Source organism: Ursus maritimus, unplaced genomic scaffold (assembly GCF_017311325.1).
Source record: "Ursus maritimus isolate PB19 unplaced genomic scaffold, ASM1731132v1 scaffold_24, whole genome shotgun sequence".
Taxonomy (NCBI): domain Eukaryota; kingdom Metazoa; phylum Chordata; class Mammalia; order Carnivora; family Ursidae; genus Ursus; species Ursus maritimus.
The window spans coordinates 11,558,106-11,575,948 of record NW_024424897.1 but is presented as its reverse complement, the minus strand read 5'-3'; positions in this window follow the sequence as shown (position 1 = coordinate 11,575,948).

Sequence of the window (17,843 nt, the reverse complement as noted above, 5' to 3'; positions counted from 1 at the left end):
ATACAAAATAGCTTATGAGAGGGAACAGACTCATACCTTACATCTCCTCATCCTAAGCTCACCCACCATATATATTTACTTTCAAAGTCTTTTGTTTCCCAAAATGTCTCCTGAATTCTGGATTCTTCAATATGTCTAAGTAACATGCCCTTTGTTATGTATTCATTGACAAATTTTAAACATTACCTTCAGTTGTCTTGGTGTGATAGTGGAATCTTAAACCCCCTCTTCCTCGATAACATAGCAATATTAAAATCCTCCCTGATTATCTTTGTACATGACAGCAACGATCGTATCATAGACCTTTATTTTTTTTGCCATCATGCGTAAAATCTCCCAGACTATTGGAGGATATTAGATACCCTTCCATCTGCCACTTGCAGTTCCTCTGTCGTCCTTTGCTGTAACTTTATTTTCACATTTTCTGCCATGACCTCATAATGATCATGTAAAGTTTGTTCACTTCAGAACCAAGACTGATTATAAGACTGATGTCCTCTTATTATTCAATTTTATGATCTTTATGTCACCCAGTGGGGAACTATCCGATAGCTTAGGGAAACAGAGAAGTGTGTCTTTGTCTGAGTTCTGGGTAAAATAGAAAATCTCCCTGGAGACACTGAGATTTCCAGCCTGTACTGCAAGTGGGTTTTGGCCTCAAACGTACAGTAGCTGGGTTGTCCGTGAAGCCTTGAACTGATAGATTAACATTTGTAAAAGTCCCGGGATAACAATATCTCTGGGGTACCTAGCAGAAGAGACAAACAGCTCTCCGGAGGGATACACCGTAACTCAGGCCCCAGAGGATTCCCACAGATAGCTCTACCCAAAAGATGAGCTCACAACAGAAAATTAACACACGAGAACCTCATATGATACAGCAGTTTGAAAAAGACTTTCATGGATGGTTATGTAAGGACAGATGTTGAAAAGAGAATCAAAATGAAGAGAGGGGGCACCTGCGTGGCTCAGTCGATTGAGTGGCCAGCTTTTGATTTTGGCTCAGGTCCTGATCTCGGGGTCCTGGGATGGAGCCCTGAGTTGGGCTCTGCTTTGCAGGGAGTCTGCCTGGGATTCTCTCTCTCCCTCTCTCTCTGTCCCCCTCCTTCTGCTAGTGCTCTCTGTCTCTCTAAAATAAGTAAATAAATCTTTTTAAAAAGTGAAGGGAAAATAGCCAAGACCCTAGAATTTAAAAAGATTGATCTATTTTTAAAAGAATCGGGTAACTTCCAAAAACCAAAAACAGGGTCATTGAGATTACAATCTCATAGACTGGTTTAACAGCATGTTAAGTGCAGTAAGAGAGAAAATTTGTTAATTTTAAGAAAAAAATCATGATAAAATTAGGTGGAACACAGTGCAGAGAGAGATAAGAAAAAATCCATTACTGTGGCGGAAGAGCCTCAAAGACCTCGGTTTTATGTGGGGATCTCAGCTTCAAGTTCCTGCCACAGGTGGGTCCAAAGCTTCCTCTCTCTGTCTATGCGGCCGTGCAATCTAAGCCTGTCATTCACCAAGTCTGAGAGCTGTATCTCTCCCTACCCAGTTACCGCCTCAGCTCACCCCCTTGTGGGTCTGCTTTTCCGTACCTTTTTGTTTGTACAAACATGGCCTATGTTTGTGCCATGTTTTTGACTCCTGAGGTTTGCCTTGCCTCTTTGAGAACTTAGCTACGCATTAAGCACATTATTATATTTGATCCCCGATTTCCAGGGGAGGATGGCCAGGACGTCTCCTCTTTATTACAGGTTCCATCTTGATAATTACTCACCAAACCAGCCATTCATTCATTTATTCACGCTGAAGCACTTCATATGTGTTTGGCACTGGTGGTACGAAGATAACTCAAACATGGAGCAACCAATGCACACACACATGCACACACACGTGCACGCTCGTGCACACACGCACATGCACGCACACGCTACGCACACACGCACACGGTAGCTATGTGAGCTGATGGTATGTAAACTAGCTTGATTGTGGTCATCATTACATAAGGTATACTTACATCAAAACATCACTTTGGACACCTTAAATGTATACATTTTTTAAATGTCTAGAATGAAATGTGAGCTCCGCACAGTTAAGAGAGTCAGAGACCATGACTGACTTCACTGCCCCAGAGAGTGACCAATGCTGAGTGACCCCCAGACCCAGCTCTGGCTGTACAGGGTATTATCTTAGACCTCCGAGTCACTCGGGGTGCTTGGATTATGTTGTATTAGTAAAGCAGTAGGTGTGCTTTGTAGAAGAGAGAGGGCAAAGTGAAAAAAAGACCTCTGTGACTTCCCCGGAGTTAAGCCTTCTAAAAATATTTCCCTTAAAGTGACCACTTGTTTTTCTGACCCTTTGATCTTTTATTCTGGAGACAAGACCTTCTAAACTCTCCTACTTCCCTGTCTGTGTTTGTAAAATGGTGATCACGCCTGAACTACAGACGCAGGGACTTCATTTTGCATCCACAGCTTTCGGACACTGGGTGAATAAAGGGGGAAACATCCCAATTGTTCTCGCAAAGCCTAGAAGAGCTACATTTTCTTCACTTAAAAATTATGTACATTTCATTGATTCTAAACATATACACTTTATTTTTCATTTTTTAATAATATTTTTTATTATGTTAGTCACCATACAGTACATCCATATAAACGTATACACTTTAAGCTCAACGATCAAGTCCTACGGTCCTAAACATATTTAGTGATTCACTGAACCCTTGATTGATCACAATGGAAGAAAAGATTCTCTCAGGAACCAGCCAATGTTGCAATCAATTTCACATTAGTCAGACTGACGTCTGGACTAGGCAGAGAAGACCCGGAGAGATTTTTTTAAATGTCTGCGTGATTATGAAGTCTTGAAAGCTAATGGATTTCCAGGGGACTGTTCTATAAAAATCATCAGGCTGAAGTCTGCTATAGTGTTGGGAGGCACGAGCTCTTGATTAGGACATTCTTCTTCTTCTCCTTCTCCTTCTCCTCCTCCTCCTCCTCCTCCTCCTCCTCCTTCTTCTTCTTCTTCCACTCTTTCTCCTTCTCTTCCTTCATCTCCTCCTTTTTTACCTTTTATTTTTGTTTAAAAATATATTTATTTATTCTGGAGAGAGAGAGAGCAGCATGAGTGGGGGAGTGGCAGAGGAAGAGAATCTCAGGCAGACTCTTCGCTGAACGTGGAGCCCAATGGGGGGCTCTATCCCGCTGACTTGAGCCGAAACCAAGAGTCAGATGCTTAACCAATGGAGCCACCCAGGTGCCCCCTCATTTTTCCTTTTAAATAAGCGTTTCCCCCTCCCTCTTCCTAGGGACGAATAAATTAAGCTCACGTAGAAAGTAAGAACATAGTGTGGATGTACTTTTTCTCCGGAATCAAACTGGAGTTTGAAATCTGGTTCTACTGCTGACAACCTGTACCTAACAGATACACCTCACATAATACACCTCAGTTTCCTAAGTCTTAATGGGTACGCTAAAGCTGGTTACCTCACAGAGCTGATGTGTGGACCTCGTAAGATGTTCATGCATGCACATATGGTCCAGGCACATGGTGAGAACTCAAAACATTGTTTTATTAATAAAAGTCAGAAAACCATAAATAGCTAAAACAATCCACAATTCCACTGCTGGGAAATAAACTTTACCTCCAGATACATTTTTTTATTCTAGAGTTTTCAAATGAAGGTCACCAAATTAGTTCATCAATATTTATTTAGACCAACATTATGCTCTGTAGTGAGAGGCATCTGGGTATAATTTAAGTCAACATTTTCTGACTTTCTCTTGTGCCAATAATCTTTCTAGTATTCATTCATCCATCACTGAATCATTCAAATGTATTTTTTAGCCCCTTTTATATGTCAGATACTATTCTAGGTGTCAGAGGCATTAGAGTGATTGAAACAAATCCTTGCTCTCATGAAGCTTACATTCCTTTTTTTTTTTTAATTTTTAATTTTTTTAAGGTAACGTCCACACCACATGTGGGGCTTGAACTCACAATCCCAAGATCAGGAGTTGCATGCTTTACTGACTGCGCCAGCCAGGCATCCCTGAAGCTTACATTTCTGTGTGTGTGTGTGTGTGTGTGTGTGAGAGAGAGAGAGAATACGCAAACAGTAAAACACATGTAATATGTCATATAGTGATAAATATGGAGTAAGTGAGAAATGGGGGGTTCAGGTGGCATTTGGGCACAGACCCCAAGGAAGTGGGGCCGTGAGCCCTGAGGCTGTCTGGGGAAGTCAGCGTTTCAGGGGGAGGGAAGAGCCAGCCTGGGGTGATGGGCCTGACTTGTTCGCACACCAGCCAAGAGGTCGGTGCGATGGGAGAAGTACGCGATCAGGAGATTAGAAGGGCTCAGATCAGAGGCTGACAGCAACCACATCATAGGGTTTGTGGGCCATCGTAAGTCGTCTCTGCTCCGCGTACAACCTCGTTGTCCTGTGATCTGCCTTGACAGAGAAATGCACGAAGGACTGAGATGTGTCCCTCCTTGGCAGAATCTTTAAGAGCCAGCATGGGCTTCTCCAACATTGCTTTCCCTCCGCCACAATGTTCTACAAAGAAGTTACTTTTTAAACCTGAGACTGGTGTGAAGACAATATGGAACCAGATTTCAGGCTACCTGGTGGATAGGTGTGGTGAGAGCAAGAGGTAAATTTTCAGATAGCTCTTTTCCCAGGCTGTTTCTGGATTGGGCTTGTCTTGAAGTTATGTTTGTGAAGCACTTTATATAATATTTGTTGAAGCTAAATTGCCTATATTAAAAAAATGAAATGGGGAGAAACTCATGGAATGGCAGAACTCTCCCCTTTCCCACCAGGCCTTGCAGGGGCCACCGCCTCCATTATAGCGATAGCTGTCCAAATTGGTCTCCCTGCCAAGCTATTTTCTGCACTGATGTCAAAGTAATGTTTCAACAAGCAAATTAATAATGTCCATTTCCTATTTAACATCTTTCAGTGGAAAAGTACAAAAATATATGGAGGTTCTGAAGAGATTGGACATCGAAAATACTGACAGAGAATTCTTCACAATGTTGTATGATAGCTTCTGGGTGGTGGGATTGTGGGTGATTTTAAATTTTTTTGTATTTTTCCATATTAATAATGTCGAAAGAATCCACATAGTCCCCCCATCCCCCCAAAAATCTCTTTACTGGCTTCCCTATTTCTAGTATGGTGGATTCAAGATGGTCAAGGAGTTTTGGCAGTCCTTCACTGAGAGGTTGGGTTCAATGCCCTTCCCTTTGGATCTGGGCTGGCTGAAGTCATTTGTTTGACCAAGAGAATGTGGCAGGAATAATGTTCTGGCACTTCAAGGTTAAAGCACAAAAAGTTATGCAGTTTTTGCGTGGTGGTTTTGAGATACTCTCTGGGAGCTCTGGGCCATCATGGAAGACATCTTGAGACTTCCGCGCTGTAAGTGCCCCAGCCAACAGCTTCAGCGGGGTGCATTCACTTAATCCTTCCCACTGCAGCAGGAGACATGTGAGGGAAATCATTTGAACTGTTCAGACCAGCCTATGCTCCAGTTGAATACCACCCTGAGACCTCAGTCGATACCACATGCAGCAGGAGAATCACCCAACTGAGTTCTGTCAAAATTCCTGATCCATAAAACCATGAGATTTAATACAACGATTGTGGTCAATTTGTTAGGTGGTACTCAATAGACACCTAGAATTGTAGTAGACAAAGAAAGGCTTCTCCGTGGGGCTAAGCATCTCGCAGATCTGGCCTCTGCCTACCTTTCCTGTCATCTCTTACCCGTCCCCTCCTCCTGTGCTCTGCTCTGCTCTCAGACTCCTTAATAGTTTCCTCAACCCACGCTGGTCTTCACTTTCTGTGCCTTTGTCCATGCCTGGGCTCTTTTTCCTTTTGTTTTTTTTAAAGAGTTTTATTAAAGCATAATTAACATGCAAACCCCCCACAAAACCACACATGCTTCACATATGCAATTTGATGAATTCGGACAAACGCACACACCTGTAATGCTCTCCCCACAATCAGGTAATAAACAAGTCCGTCACCTCCCAAAATCTCCTTGGGCCCCTTTGCGTGTATGTAAGTGTGTGGTAAGAATCCTTAACATGACATCCACCCTCTTACTAGATTGTTAAGGGCACGATATTGCGTTACCTCGAGGCACGATGTTGTACACCAGATCTCTAGAGCTTGTTCATGTTGCAGAACAGAAACTTTATCCCCAGCGAGCAACATCTCCTCATTCCCCCCTCCTCTACACCCTGACCACCACCCCTCCATTCTCTGCTTCGGTGAGTTTGACTATATCAGACACCTCATAAAACTGGAATTTTACATGCAAAGTGAAATAAGCCAATTTCAGAAGGACAAGTGCCATATGATTCCACTTACACAGTGGGCCTCTTTTCTTGTGTATTCCATTGGCCCAGACCGCTTGTGCTAACGTTGTGCATTGTGCCTGCTTCTGTTTTGCTCCTCTACTCATCCCATTTGCTCCCTGTCTATCTTTTCTGTTAATTTGTGTGTCAGTTTCCTATTGCTCCTATAACAAACTGCCGTAAACTTAATGTCTTGAAACAATAAAAAGTCATTATCTGGAGCTCCAGAGGTTAGAAATCTTTTTTTTTTTTTAAAGATTTATTTATTTATTTATTAGACAGAGAGAGACAGCCAGCGAGAGAGGGAACACAAGCAGGGGGAGTGGGAGAGGAAGAAGCAGGCTCCCACCGGAGGAGCCTGATGCGGGGCTCGATCCCGGAACGTCGGGATCACGCCCTGAGCCGAAGGTAGACGCTTAACGACTGAGCCACCCAGGCGCCCCAGAGGTTAGAAATCTTAAATGAGTCTCACTAGGCTGAAGTCAAGGTGTTGGTTAGGGCTGAGCTATTTTCTGGAGGCTCCAGGGAAGAACTTTCTTGCTTGCATTGTGTATTGTCTAGAGACCACACATTCCTTGACTCATGGCCCCCTCCCCCTTCAAGGTCAGCAATGGCCAGGGAGGTCTTTGTCACATCGCATCTCTCTGACACCAGTTCTTTTGCCTCCCTCTTCCACATGTCAGGACCCTTGTGATAACATTGGGGCCACCCAGATAATCTAGGATAATCTCCCTACCCTAGAGTCATCTGATTAGCAACTCAGTTCCATCTTCAACCTTAATTCCCCTTTGCCATGTAATATTACAAATCATAGGTTCTGGGGAGTGGCATGTGGCCATCTTTGGGGGCCATCATTCTGCTGACTCTAGTCTGTGAACTCTTACAATACAGAGGCTGAGACTTACACATGACTCTTTCCCAATGTGTACTGAGAGCCCTGCTACGTAGCCTGCAACGTAGCTATGTAGCAGGCTGTCAGTGGTCGGTATTCCAGGATATGGAGCTATGAATGAGATGGGAGTTTTGTCTAGAAGGAGCTTATCCTCAAGAGCAGGGGTCATCAAACTATGGTCCACCTATTGTTTTTCTATACCTCACAAGGTAAGAATGATTTTTATATGTTTACGTGGTTGAAAAAACTCACTTATCTTGTGAAATTGAAAATCATTGAGATTCAGTTTTAAGTGCCTGTAAAGTTTTACGGAATGCAGCCACGCCCATTCATTTATGCATTTATGCTATAGCTGCTTTCATGCTATGTCGATGAGCATGGAGCCCGAGGCGGGGCTCGATCTCACGACCCTGAGATCAGAACCTGAGCCCAAATCAAGAATCTGATGTTTAACCGATTGGGCCTCCCACGTGCCCCCTGCCTTTTACACTCTAATTATAACTGATATCAGTTTAAAGAGCCACCTGTGGCTAGGGGCCACTGCAGTGGACAGCTCAGCCCTGGGGGAGATGATGATTATGAAGATGCCGATGGTGTCCCCATGTGCCAGGAGCCGTGCTAAGACAAGAACAGTGCTCTTACCATTCCCACTCCACAGATGAGAAAACTGGGGTGTAGGGAGATGGAGTGATTTGATGAAGGTCAAGCCGTGGGTGGGTGGCAAATCTGCACCCAGGTAGTTTGACTCCAGAGCTGTCACTCTAACCAAGAGTTACTGTCTCAGTAAGGTAAGACCTAGACACATGGAGCTGTGACCTCTGGCAGAATATGATGGGTGCTATGGATTTCGTGAAGACAAGGCAGGGAAATGGAGGGAAGAACCCCTGACCAGGGAGGAAAGAGACAACTTCCTGGGGGTCCAACTCTTGAAGCTGGGCTTTGATGTTTGGGCAGGATTTTGACTGTTAGCTGTGCACTTGTAGGCCAGGAGGGTCCGATGACCTGAACCTGGGTGTGGTGTTCGGAAAACGGAGGGGCTGGTAAAGAACTAGACAGCAGTCCAGTTTGGAAACCTGTGTCAGAGCTTCGCCAGCCAAGGGACACAAACGTTTTCTTGACAGATGGGTGCATTTCCTCTTTTCTATCAATAGCCACCATGTAAATGACCTTCTCTCTCTTTTCCCTTGTCGGGAAGCTTAGCCTCACACTTGAACTTAACTATAGCAACAGTTAGGAAAACTGTAGAGCTTGAGTATGTATGTTTCATCTTCCCTCCTGCCCCCAGCTTCATTGCTGCTCTTATTTATGTTTTCTTCCTGATCTTACTATTTATTCTTATTCATATTTTAACCTAATTTTATTCTATGCTTATTCGTTATAATGCTCCTTGGTCCTTTTGTGAATGTGTCTGGGTACACGTAAGAAAGTAGGTTCCAGTTGGGTGAGTATCTCGGGTGAGTGCAGGCAGGTAAGTCTGAAAAGATAAGAGGACAGTCTGAAAAGACACGTTGGTGTCAAGCACTGGGCGGTCACGGCCAGGTGCCATCCCTGTGCGCTTTTCTCCTGCAGCCTTGGCTGGCGTCCTGCCAGCTCCTTATTCAGTTCTCAGAAACGTGGCAGCTGACCTGAATTCCATCCTGTGCTGTTGCCCCCTTGCTTCCTGGACTGGCGGACGTGTGTTGATATCTACCTCGGGTGTTAAGGCCCAAACATCCTTGGTGCCAGTCTTGCTGTCAGTGCCAGTCTTGCTGTCGGGACCAGAGAACACGCTGGCATCCCGTGACCTTTCTAAAGCACCTCGATAGAGCCCCTCTTCCCCCCTGAGGTCTTCAGTTGCCCTGAAGGTGAAAACCCAAGTGCATTGGCTTGGTTCTGGGTCCTGGTCCATATCCCAGCCCTACCTCTTCCAGTCTCTATGATTTGGACAAGCTCCTTAACTTCTCCACGCCCCAGACTCATCTGTAAAATGAAAATGACAATAGCATCTACCTTAGGAAACTGTGATGAGGATGGGCTGAGTTAGCAGGTGTAAAACATGGGAGTCGATCCAGGCACAAGTAAACACTGTGTGTGTGTGTGTTAGCCTTATTGTCATGAACTCTTCAGACTCATCTTTGGCCAGTCGCCCTCCCACAGTGTCTGGGTTCCCGTGTCTTGAACCACTTGCAATTTCCTAAATGCCATCCAGAATGTTCCCTTGTACGTCTAGGTGTTTTGCACACGTTTCCTCTATCTGAAAAGTGTTCCTTTCCCCATTTTCACCAACTCTTCCTCATTCTTCTTGTGTTAGTTCAGATGCCACCTCCTCCGGGAAGGCCTCCCTGTCTACTCTCCATCCTCCCTCCCCCAGTTGTAATTTTCTGTCTCTCTCCCTAGAGACCAGAAACTGTGTTTGGCTCACCCTTGGAAGGGACAATCACAGTTCCTGGGAGAGTAGCTACACATGAAACTGTTATTGAATGCCTGGATGACTCCCCTGGTCAAGTCAAGACACAGTACAGACAAAAATGTATGCAAATTGGAAATGAGACTACGTCCATTTCCAGCCACAGAATTTCAAAGGTGGCGTGAATCCTCACCCCTGTTTATACCATTGCCACTTGGTGGCGCCACTTTAGCCATGAGTGATGATCAGCCTTTCTCAAGATCAGCCTTAAATAATGAGTGCTTCTGGAATTTGTGCTTTGCATAAAATGCTAACACCTTGTACTCCCGGCCAGGGCTGAAGAAACAAGTGTATACCATGATGGGTGGTAGGAAAATGGGCAAGGGCAAGGGAATACTGAGACAGGTGGCTAGACTCCATCAGGGGATAGGAAGATAAGAAGGGTCTCTGAGAACCTGGGGTCATGGACAGGAGGCCAGCTGCAAATCTGGACTGCTGGACTCAGTTCAGAGGGCAGGGATGTCATGGAGGTGGGAGAAAGGGAAAGGAGAGGGACAGAAGTAGGTAAGACCCATTCGACCAGAACTGATGAGAATACATTCAGAAATAGGGCACTGAATTCTATCCTGGAATCCAGATGAAGAAGCAGGCAGGGCTGGGGCAGCAAGCTAAGATTCAGGCCAGAAGGACCAGCCATAAGAACTGCTTTATTAAGCCTCACCAGTACCCATGATTAAGATGAATGCATATAGGCTGTTTATTTCAAAGTGGAAAAGGCACATAGGTTTTCCCAGTGCAGGTGCTAGAAATTTTTCTATGCTTTTCTCCAGCTTATAGTGGAGAATTTTGGGTGTTGGTCCTCTACAGTTGAGATGGCCAGTGCACTGTGCAGTGATGAATTGTAAGCGATAGCCACGGATCAGAGCTCCCTGCTCTGGGCTTCCACCTTCAGGCATGGCTGGATCAGGGTTGGTCAAAGTGTGGCTAGCCAGCCTGGGCTTTCCACACCGTTGTAACTTTGGACTGGGTGAGTGTCTCACTCACTGACCCCGTCACTCACTGCTCACTGTCTCGTGGTCTTCCTTTCTTGGATGACGTAAAGACCGCACATGGACTAACAGGTCGCTTTGTAATTATCCAAATAGAAGTCTAGAGATTTTTATACTGTTGTTTTCCAGAAACTTATATCAGTCAGTGTTCTTACATGTAAGCAAAGAAATAAAGGCTGGATGACCTAAGTAGGAAAGGAATTTATTGAACGGGTATTGGGTAACTCACAGAGCTTCTGGGAAGGCATGACAACCAGCTTTGGGGAATGTGCCAATCAGGGCAACGTTCGAAATCACACTGCGGCAATGGTTGGGTAAGGACACCATTCAGGATTCACTCCATGGGACGTGACTAGAAAAGCAGTTAGTGAAAGCAATGCAGTCTTGACATTCTGTAGGGTTCCCCTGTGCCTTTTGATACAGATTGCAAATGAACATTAAGTAGCCTGATAGCTTCCTGATTATTTATTCTCTAATCTCTCGCTGGTCAATGCAAATGAGCTCATGTGGAGAAACTGCCCGGAGCATATTTCCTCCCTGATGGCAGGTCAGACATGGTATCTTGGTTTCCGGTGTCCCACCTGTGCTGCGACTTGCCCTGATCTTCATTTCCCTTTGTAGCATCTGTCTTCTTCTGGAAACACTTGCTTCCTTGGGCTTCTGTGACCCCATTCTCTCCTGGTGTGCTGCCTGCTTTCTAAATGTTCCTTCTGGATCCCCTTCTTCTCCTTATCCTCTCATTCTTGGTCCTTCTCACGCCACCTTCCTTCTTCCCTTTTCTTCTCTCAACACCGTCTACCGGGAAGGATGCATCCACTCCCACGGCTTTGTAATGAATAAGCTGGTGATTTCCAACCAGCAACTGGATGGCCCCTGCAGATATCCCAAGGCTCCCTCAAACTCAGTGTATTCCCATCCACCCTCACAGCTCCACCTGTGTTCTCTGAATCAGTGAATGGCAACAACGTTAATTCATTGTCCAAGTCAGAAACCTAGGCATCATCCCTGGATCCCCTCTCCTGTGTACCCTCCACATCAATCCCTGGGTTCTGTTCCTCTTATTTCTTTAATATCTCTGGAATCTGCCCAGCTCTACTCACCTGTATCAACACTTTTTTTTTTTTTAAAGTAGGTTCCACACCGAGCGTGGAGCCCAACGTGGGGCCTGAACTCATGACCGTGAGATCAAGACTCAGACGCTTAACCAACTGAGCCACCCACGCACCCCATCAACTTTTTAAATTTAAGCCACCACTATCCTTCACCTGGATAATTGCAACAAAACCCCTAACAGGTGTCCTTGCTCCCCGTCCCTCACCTTTCCTGCTCCCACCCTTGCTTCATTACAGGCAGAGTGATAAAGTGGACAGTTGGCCACTTCTCTTTACTGCATGTGACCATTCAAGGAATCCCCAGTGGCTCTAAGAAGAAAATCCAACTTCTACGGAGGAGGTTGGCACATGATGGGCTCGTGGGTTGAATCTATTCCACCACGTGTTTTTGTACAGCTCACAAGCTGACAATTATTTTTGCATTTTTATTTTATTTAATTTTTAAATTTAAATTCAATTAACACATAGTGTTATTGTTGGTTTCTGAGGTAGAGGTCAATGATTCATCGGTCATACTCAGCGCTCATTACATCACGTGCCCTCCTTAATGTCTATCACCCAGTTACCTGCTCCCCTCCAGCAACCCTGTTTGTTTCCTATGATTAAGAGTCTCTTATGGTTTGTCTCCCTCTCCGATGTCGCCTTGTTTTATTTTTTCCTCTCTTCCCCTACGTTCCTCTATTTTGTTTCTTAAATTCCACATATAGGTGAGATCATACGATAATTGTCTTTCTCCGATTTTTACATCTTTAAACTGTTGAAAAAAAACAAAAGAATGTGACATGTGAAAAAGACATGAACTTTGTCCAAAATATACAAAAAACTCTTAAAACTCAACAAATAGAAAACAAACAATTGGATTTAAAAATGGGCAAAAGATCTTAACAGACATACCTCACCGAAAAAGATATACAGATGGTAAATTAACATATAAAAAGATATTTCACCTCGTATGCTGTGAGGGAATTGTAAGTGAAAGCAACAGTGAGACACTACTACACACCTAACAGCATACCTAACATCCCAAACGCTGAAAAGGTGAAATGCTAGTGAGAGCGTGGAGCAGCAGGAACTGTCATTCACTGCTGGTGGGAATGCAAAAGGGTGCAGCCACTTTGGAAGACAGTTTGGTGGTTTCTTACAAAGCTAAACATACTCTCACCATATGATTCAGCAGTCGTGCTCCTTGGTATTTACCCAAATGAGGTGAAACATGTCCACATAAAAACTTACACATGATGGGTGCCTGGGTGGCTCAGTTGGTTTAGTGACTCCCTCTTGGTTTTGGCTCAAGGTCATGATCTGAGGGTCGTGAGATCTGCATCCGGTTCTGTGCAGGGCATGGAGCCTGCTTGGGATTCTCTCTCTTCTTCTCCCTCTGCCCCTGCCCCCCCCCCCAAACTCTGTTAATGAATGTTTCATGGAAGCTTTAGTCATAATTGCCAAAACTTGGCAGCAACCAAGATGTCCCTCAATAGGTGAATGGATAAATAAAGTGTGGTCTAACCACACACAGGAATGTCGTTCAGTGCCAAAAAGAAATGAGCTATGAAGTCATGAAAAGATATCAAAGAACCTTAAATGCATAGTATCAAGTGAAAGAAGCCCATCTGAAAAGGCGACATGCCGTAGGTTTCCAACTGTATGACATTGTGGAAAAGGCAAAGCTTTGGAGACAGTAAAAAGATCAGGGATTGCTAGCAGCTCAGGGAAGGAAAGGAGGGATAAATAGAATCTGGTGGACTTTTAGGGCAGTGAAACTTTTCTATACGAAAGCATTCTATAGGATACTATAATAGCAGGTAACTGTCATTACACATTTGTCAAAACCCATAGAATGTGCAACACCAAAAGTGAACCTTAGTATAAACAATGGACTTCAGTTGATAACCATGCATCAGTATTGGCTCATCAATTGTAACAAATGTCCCACACTAATGTGAAATGTTAATAGGGGAAAATATATGGTGGGTGGGTGTGAGGTGGTATCTGGGAATTCTCTGGATTTTCTGCTCAATTTTTTTTGAGACCTAAAACTGCTCAAAAAAAAAAAAAGACTGTAGATTTAAAAATTAAATCAATTTCCATGTTCCTAAAGTATTATTGGAACACATGCACATCATTCACTTACATGTTATCTATGGCTGTTTTTGTGCTACAAAGGCCACTTTGAGAAGTTACCAGGGTGACCAGATGGCTGGAAAAGACTAAACCTGTTACTACGTTGCCCTTTCTGGGAAAGAACATGCTGACCCCTGGTCTAACCCCTTCTGCATTAGGCTTTCACTTACCTTCCCAGCCCTCTCCTTACCCTGCTGCCTCCCATCTCATCCTTCGGCCATCCGGAAAAATATTTTCTCTAAAAACCCATGCTCTCTCTTGCCTATCAGTTTCCTCTGCCAAAAGACCAGGCAGGACTCAGATAGAATTCCATGTGTCTCAGCATCTCTTTGGGGCAGCCTTCTCTGACCTCCCAAGCTTGAGTTAGATGTCCCTTCGGTGCTCCTCACCCTCTCTTTCTCACATGTCACCCTGTCTTTGGAAAACCCTATGTTCTTGCTGATTCCGAGAGCCTGTGAGCTTCTGAGGGTGGGGCCATGGTTCATTCTTCTCCGCATCCTCGGTGCCCTAGTGTCTGCTGCATGGATGCCGAGGGAACATTTTTCAAGGTTTTGGAACCTGGCATCCATGCATGCATGGGCTTCGGAATCTGTGAAATCAGATGGCAAATGTCATATGTGTGTCTGTTTAGGCATGTTTTCTGGGCAGAAAAGCCCGTTGTTTTTATGAGCTTCTCAAAGGGGCCATGACCAAAAAAATTTTTTTTATTTAAAAAAATTAAGATTTCCTGGAAGAGATATAGATACGTGGTTAGTAAAATGCCAACAGGGATACATTAACAAGATTTGTTGACTTTGTCCGTTTGACAGAATGAAAGTTCCTGATCCTACTCAACCCAGTCCAAAGGTCTTCGTGGGTGAAGGACCCACTGCTGTTTTCTTTTAAGCTTCATATCCATGACCTATTGATATAAAGATAGCATTAGTTAAAAATAACATAGGCATAGGAGATGGATGTCCAGAGGAAGAATATTTAGAAGAGATACATACAGGTATCTGGGCTTGACTTGATTCATGCTTATGATGATTAATTTTATGTCTCAACTTGGCTAGTCCCTGGTGCCCAGTTTTTGGCCAAACTTGAGTCTGGATGTTGTTGAGAAGGTATTTTTTAGATATGATTAATCTTTAAATTAGTAGACTTTGAGGAAAGCAAATTACCTTCCATATGATGGGTGGGCCTCACCCAATCAGTTGAAGGCCTTAAGCAGAAAGATTGAGGTTCACTGAAGAAGGAGTTCAGCCTCCAGGCTGCCTTCACACTCAGGACTGAAACATCGACTTTTCCCCGGGTTTCTATCCTGCTGGCATACCCTGCAGACATTGGATTTGCCAGCCCCCCACAATCACCTGAGCCAATTCCTTAAAATAAATCTCTATACCTTACTTAATACAACTCTCTCGCATTGAAATTCATGGATTTAAATACACTATTTTGGCTCAAACTATGTTTTGGATGAAGCCGTTTTCGCTTGGAAAACTCTTTCATAGTAGACCCAGGATTGACGTTCATCTGGTTTTGTGGTTCATATTTTCAATTAATGCTCAAGATAAACACCCCTCCTGAGTTGACATAAGCATTTGCCAGTGAGAAAAGTAGGAAGACTTTTGGCATTTGAATGCCTGCTGGATTTGGGTTATGTTTGAAGCATAAATACTCACACTACTCTGTACTACAAACCGGTGGTGATAGTCTGAAAAGTTCTCCTTAGAAATCTGAACCATGTGGATCTGTCCTTCACCAATGGAAACTTAGCATAAGAAACAGGGGAAAAAAGGGACCATCAAAATATTCCTTTCTTTTACGTATGGATTTTCTTAGTTCTACTTCTGCTTACTAAATGCTCCATTGATATTTATTTTGCTTTTAAAATTGTTTGCTATCATTTCACAAACATTGTAACGGCCATCAGGGATTTTTTTTAAGACAAAAATTTATAAAAAAAAAAAAAGAAAAATTTACTTGTAAATCAGGTCTAGAAACTGATTTTATTGAGTTTTTCAGGGACACTGGCCAAAGGAAAGGCTGACAGACCTTGGAATCAAGGGCAGAAGGCCTCTGGAGCAGGGAAAGCCGCCCAGAAACTACAGCGGAGCAAGTGTCACTTCCGAAATGTAATTTACAAGTTGTTACTCTCCCAGCGGCGCCGTGTCACTGAAAGAGCATTTGCACTCTTTGGAAACCACGGATGCTGTTTGGTGTTTCAGCACAGCTGTCTCCGTGACCTCTCCCCAGGCTCAACTATCCACTGCCCGTTTCCCTTTTTGTCTTTTAAAGCCCCGGCATATTGGCAGCTAGAACAAGGTGGAGCACCACTGACACAGGAAATGGTCCATGGCTGGACTGGTGCCTGAATGCAGCTGAATGGGGACACACACCCAGGCCTCAGCAAGGAAGCAGCTGTCACTCAAAGCCCTCAGTGGCTCAATATCATCGGCTTCATCTTGCAGTTCGGGTGGCTCTTTAGGAAGAGAGGGAAGTGCACTTTTTTTTTTTTTAAAGATTTTATTTATTTATTTGACAGAGAGAGAGACAGCCAGCGAGAGAGGGAACACAAGCAGGGGGAGTGGGAGAGGAAGAAGCAGGCTCACAGCGGAGGAGCCTGATGTGGGGCTCGATCCCATAACGCAGGGATCACGCCCTGAGCCGAAGGCAGACGCTTAACCGCTGTGCCACTCAGGCGCCCCGGGAAGTGCACTTATACATTGTATCCCACACTGTGCTGGACACTTTATTTGTATACATTCTGCAAAGGAGAGTGAGTGGTTAAGATCCTTGCCTGGGTGTGAGCCACACTAGCCGTGCTGTCTTGGGCATGTCACTGCACTTCTCTCTGCCTCATTTTCCTTCTGCAGCACTAGCAACAGTACCTATACCACGGGTTATTATGAGGATTATGGTAGTTATTATATGCGAAGCGCTTAGAACAGTGCCAGGAACAGGTGTGTCATTATTAGCTTTATTGGTTAATTTTAACACAGCCCTGTTTATTCTTTTAAGATTGGGGAAACCGAGGCTCATGGAGATCAAGTCAATTGCCGGACACGGCAGAGCCTGCAAGCAAACTCAGATTTATTTGCCGGCAGTGTTCTTCTTCTCATAACATGACTGGGCCTGCTCAATGCTATCGAATTCCCTCTCCTGCCTGCCAGTTCAGGGTTCAGTTTGTTAGCCCTTCTTTGTACTGACAGCGGTGAAATCCTATATGACTGAAGCTCTGTCTTTAATCCCCATTCCACCCATCCCTGGCGAAAGGCCAGTGGTCACCAAGTGGGGGCGGTGGGGGGGAGGAGACACTTTCCTTCTACATTTCCCTCCCTTAGGCCTAATCAGCCCTTTCTGATGGTGCTTATGCTGCCTCCGACTTTCTGAAAGCAGGAGTAACTGTAACTGATAAAAGACATATTCTGATGAGCAGGACCCTTATCAGCCTGGTGGATTTAGGGGAGCAGCTGGCCACCTAGGGCAGTGCTGTCCCACAGAAATGTAACACAGGCCATATATGTAATGAACATTTTTCTAATAGCTATATTTAAAAGATAAAAAACAGAACACACACACATAAAACACAAACAAATAAAAAGTAAAAAAACAAAGATGAAATTTATTTTCATAATATTTAACCTAATATATCCAAAAGATTACCATTTCAACCTGGAATTCATATAAAAATTATTGATATATATATATTTGCGTTAAGTGTTAAATCCTCTGTATTTTGCACATATAGCCCTAGAGCTATATACCATGTGAATACAGCAGGTACCAGACACAAGGATGTGTGTTCTCCAAGGGCCTTCTTTATTCACTTAGCGACTTCATGTCTAAAACTGTCTCCTGCTCGCCCTTTCTTCCTCTACGGACAGAAACCCCGATGGAAAAAAATGGCTGAAGCAGTAAAGGCGCCTCCTTTCCCCCCC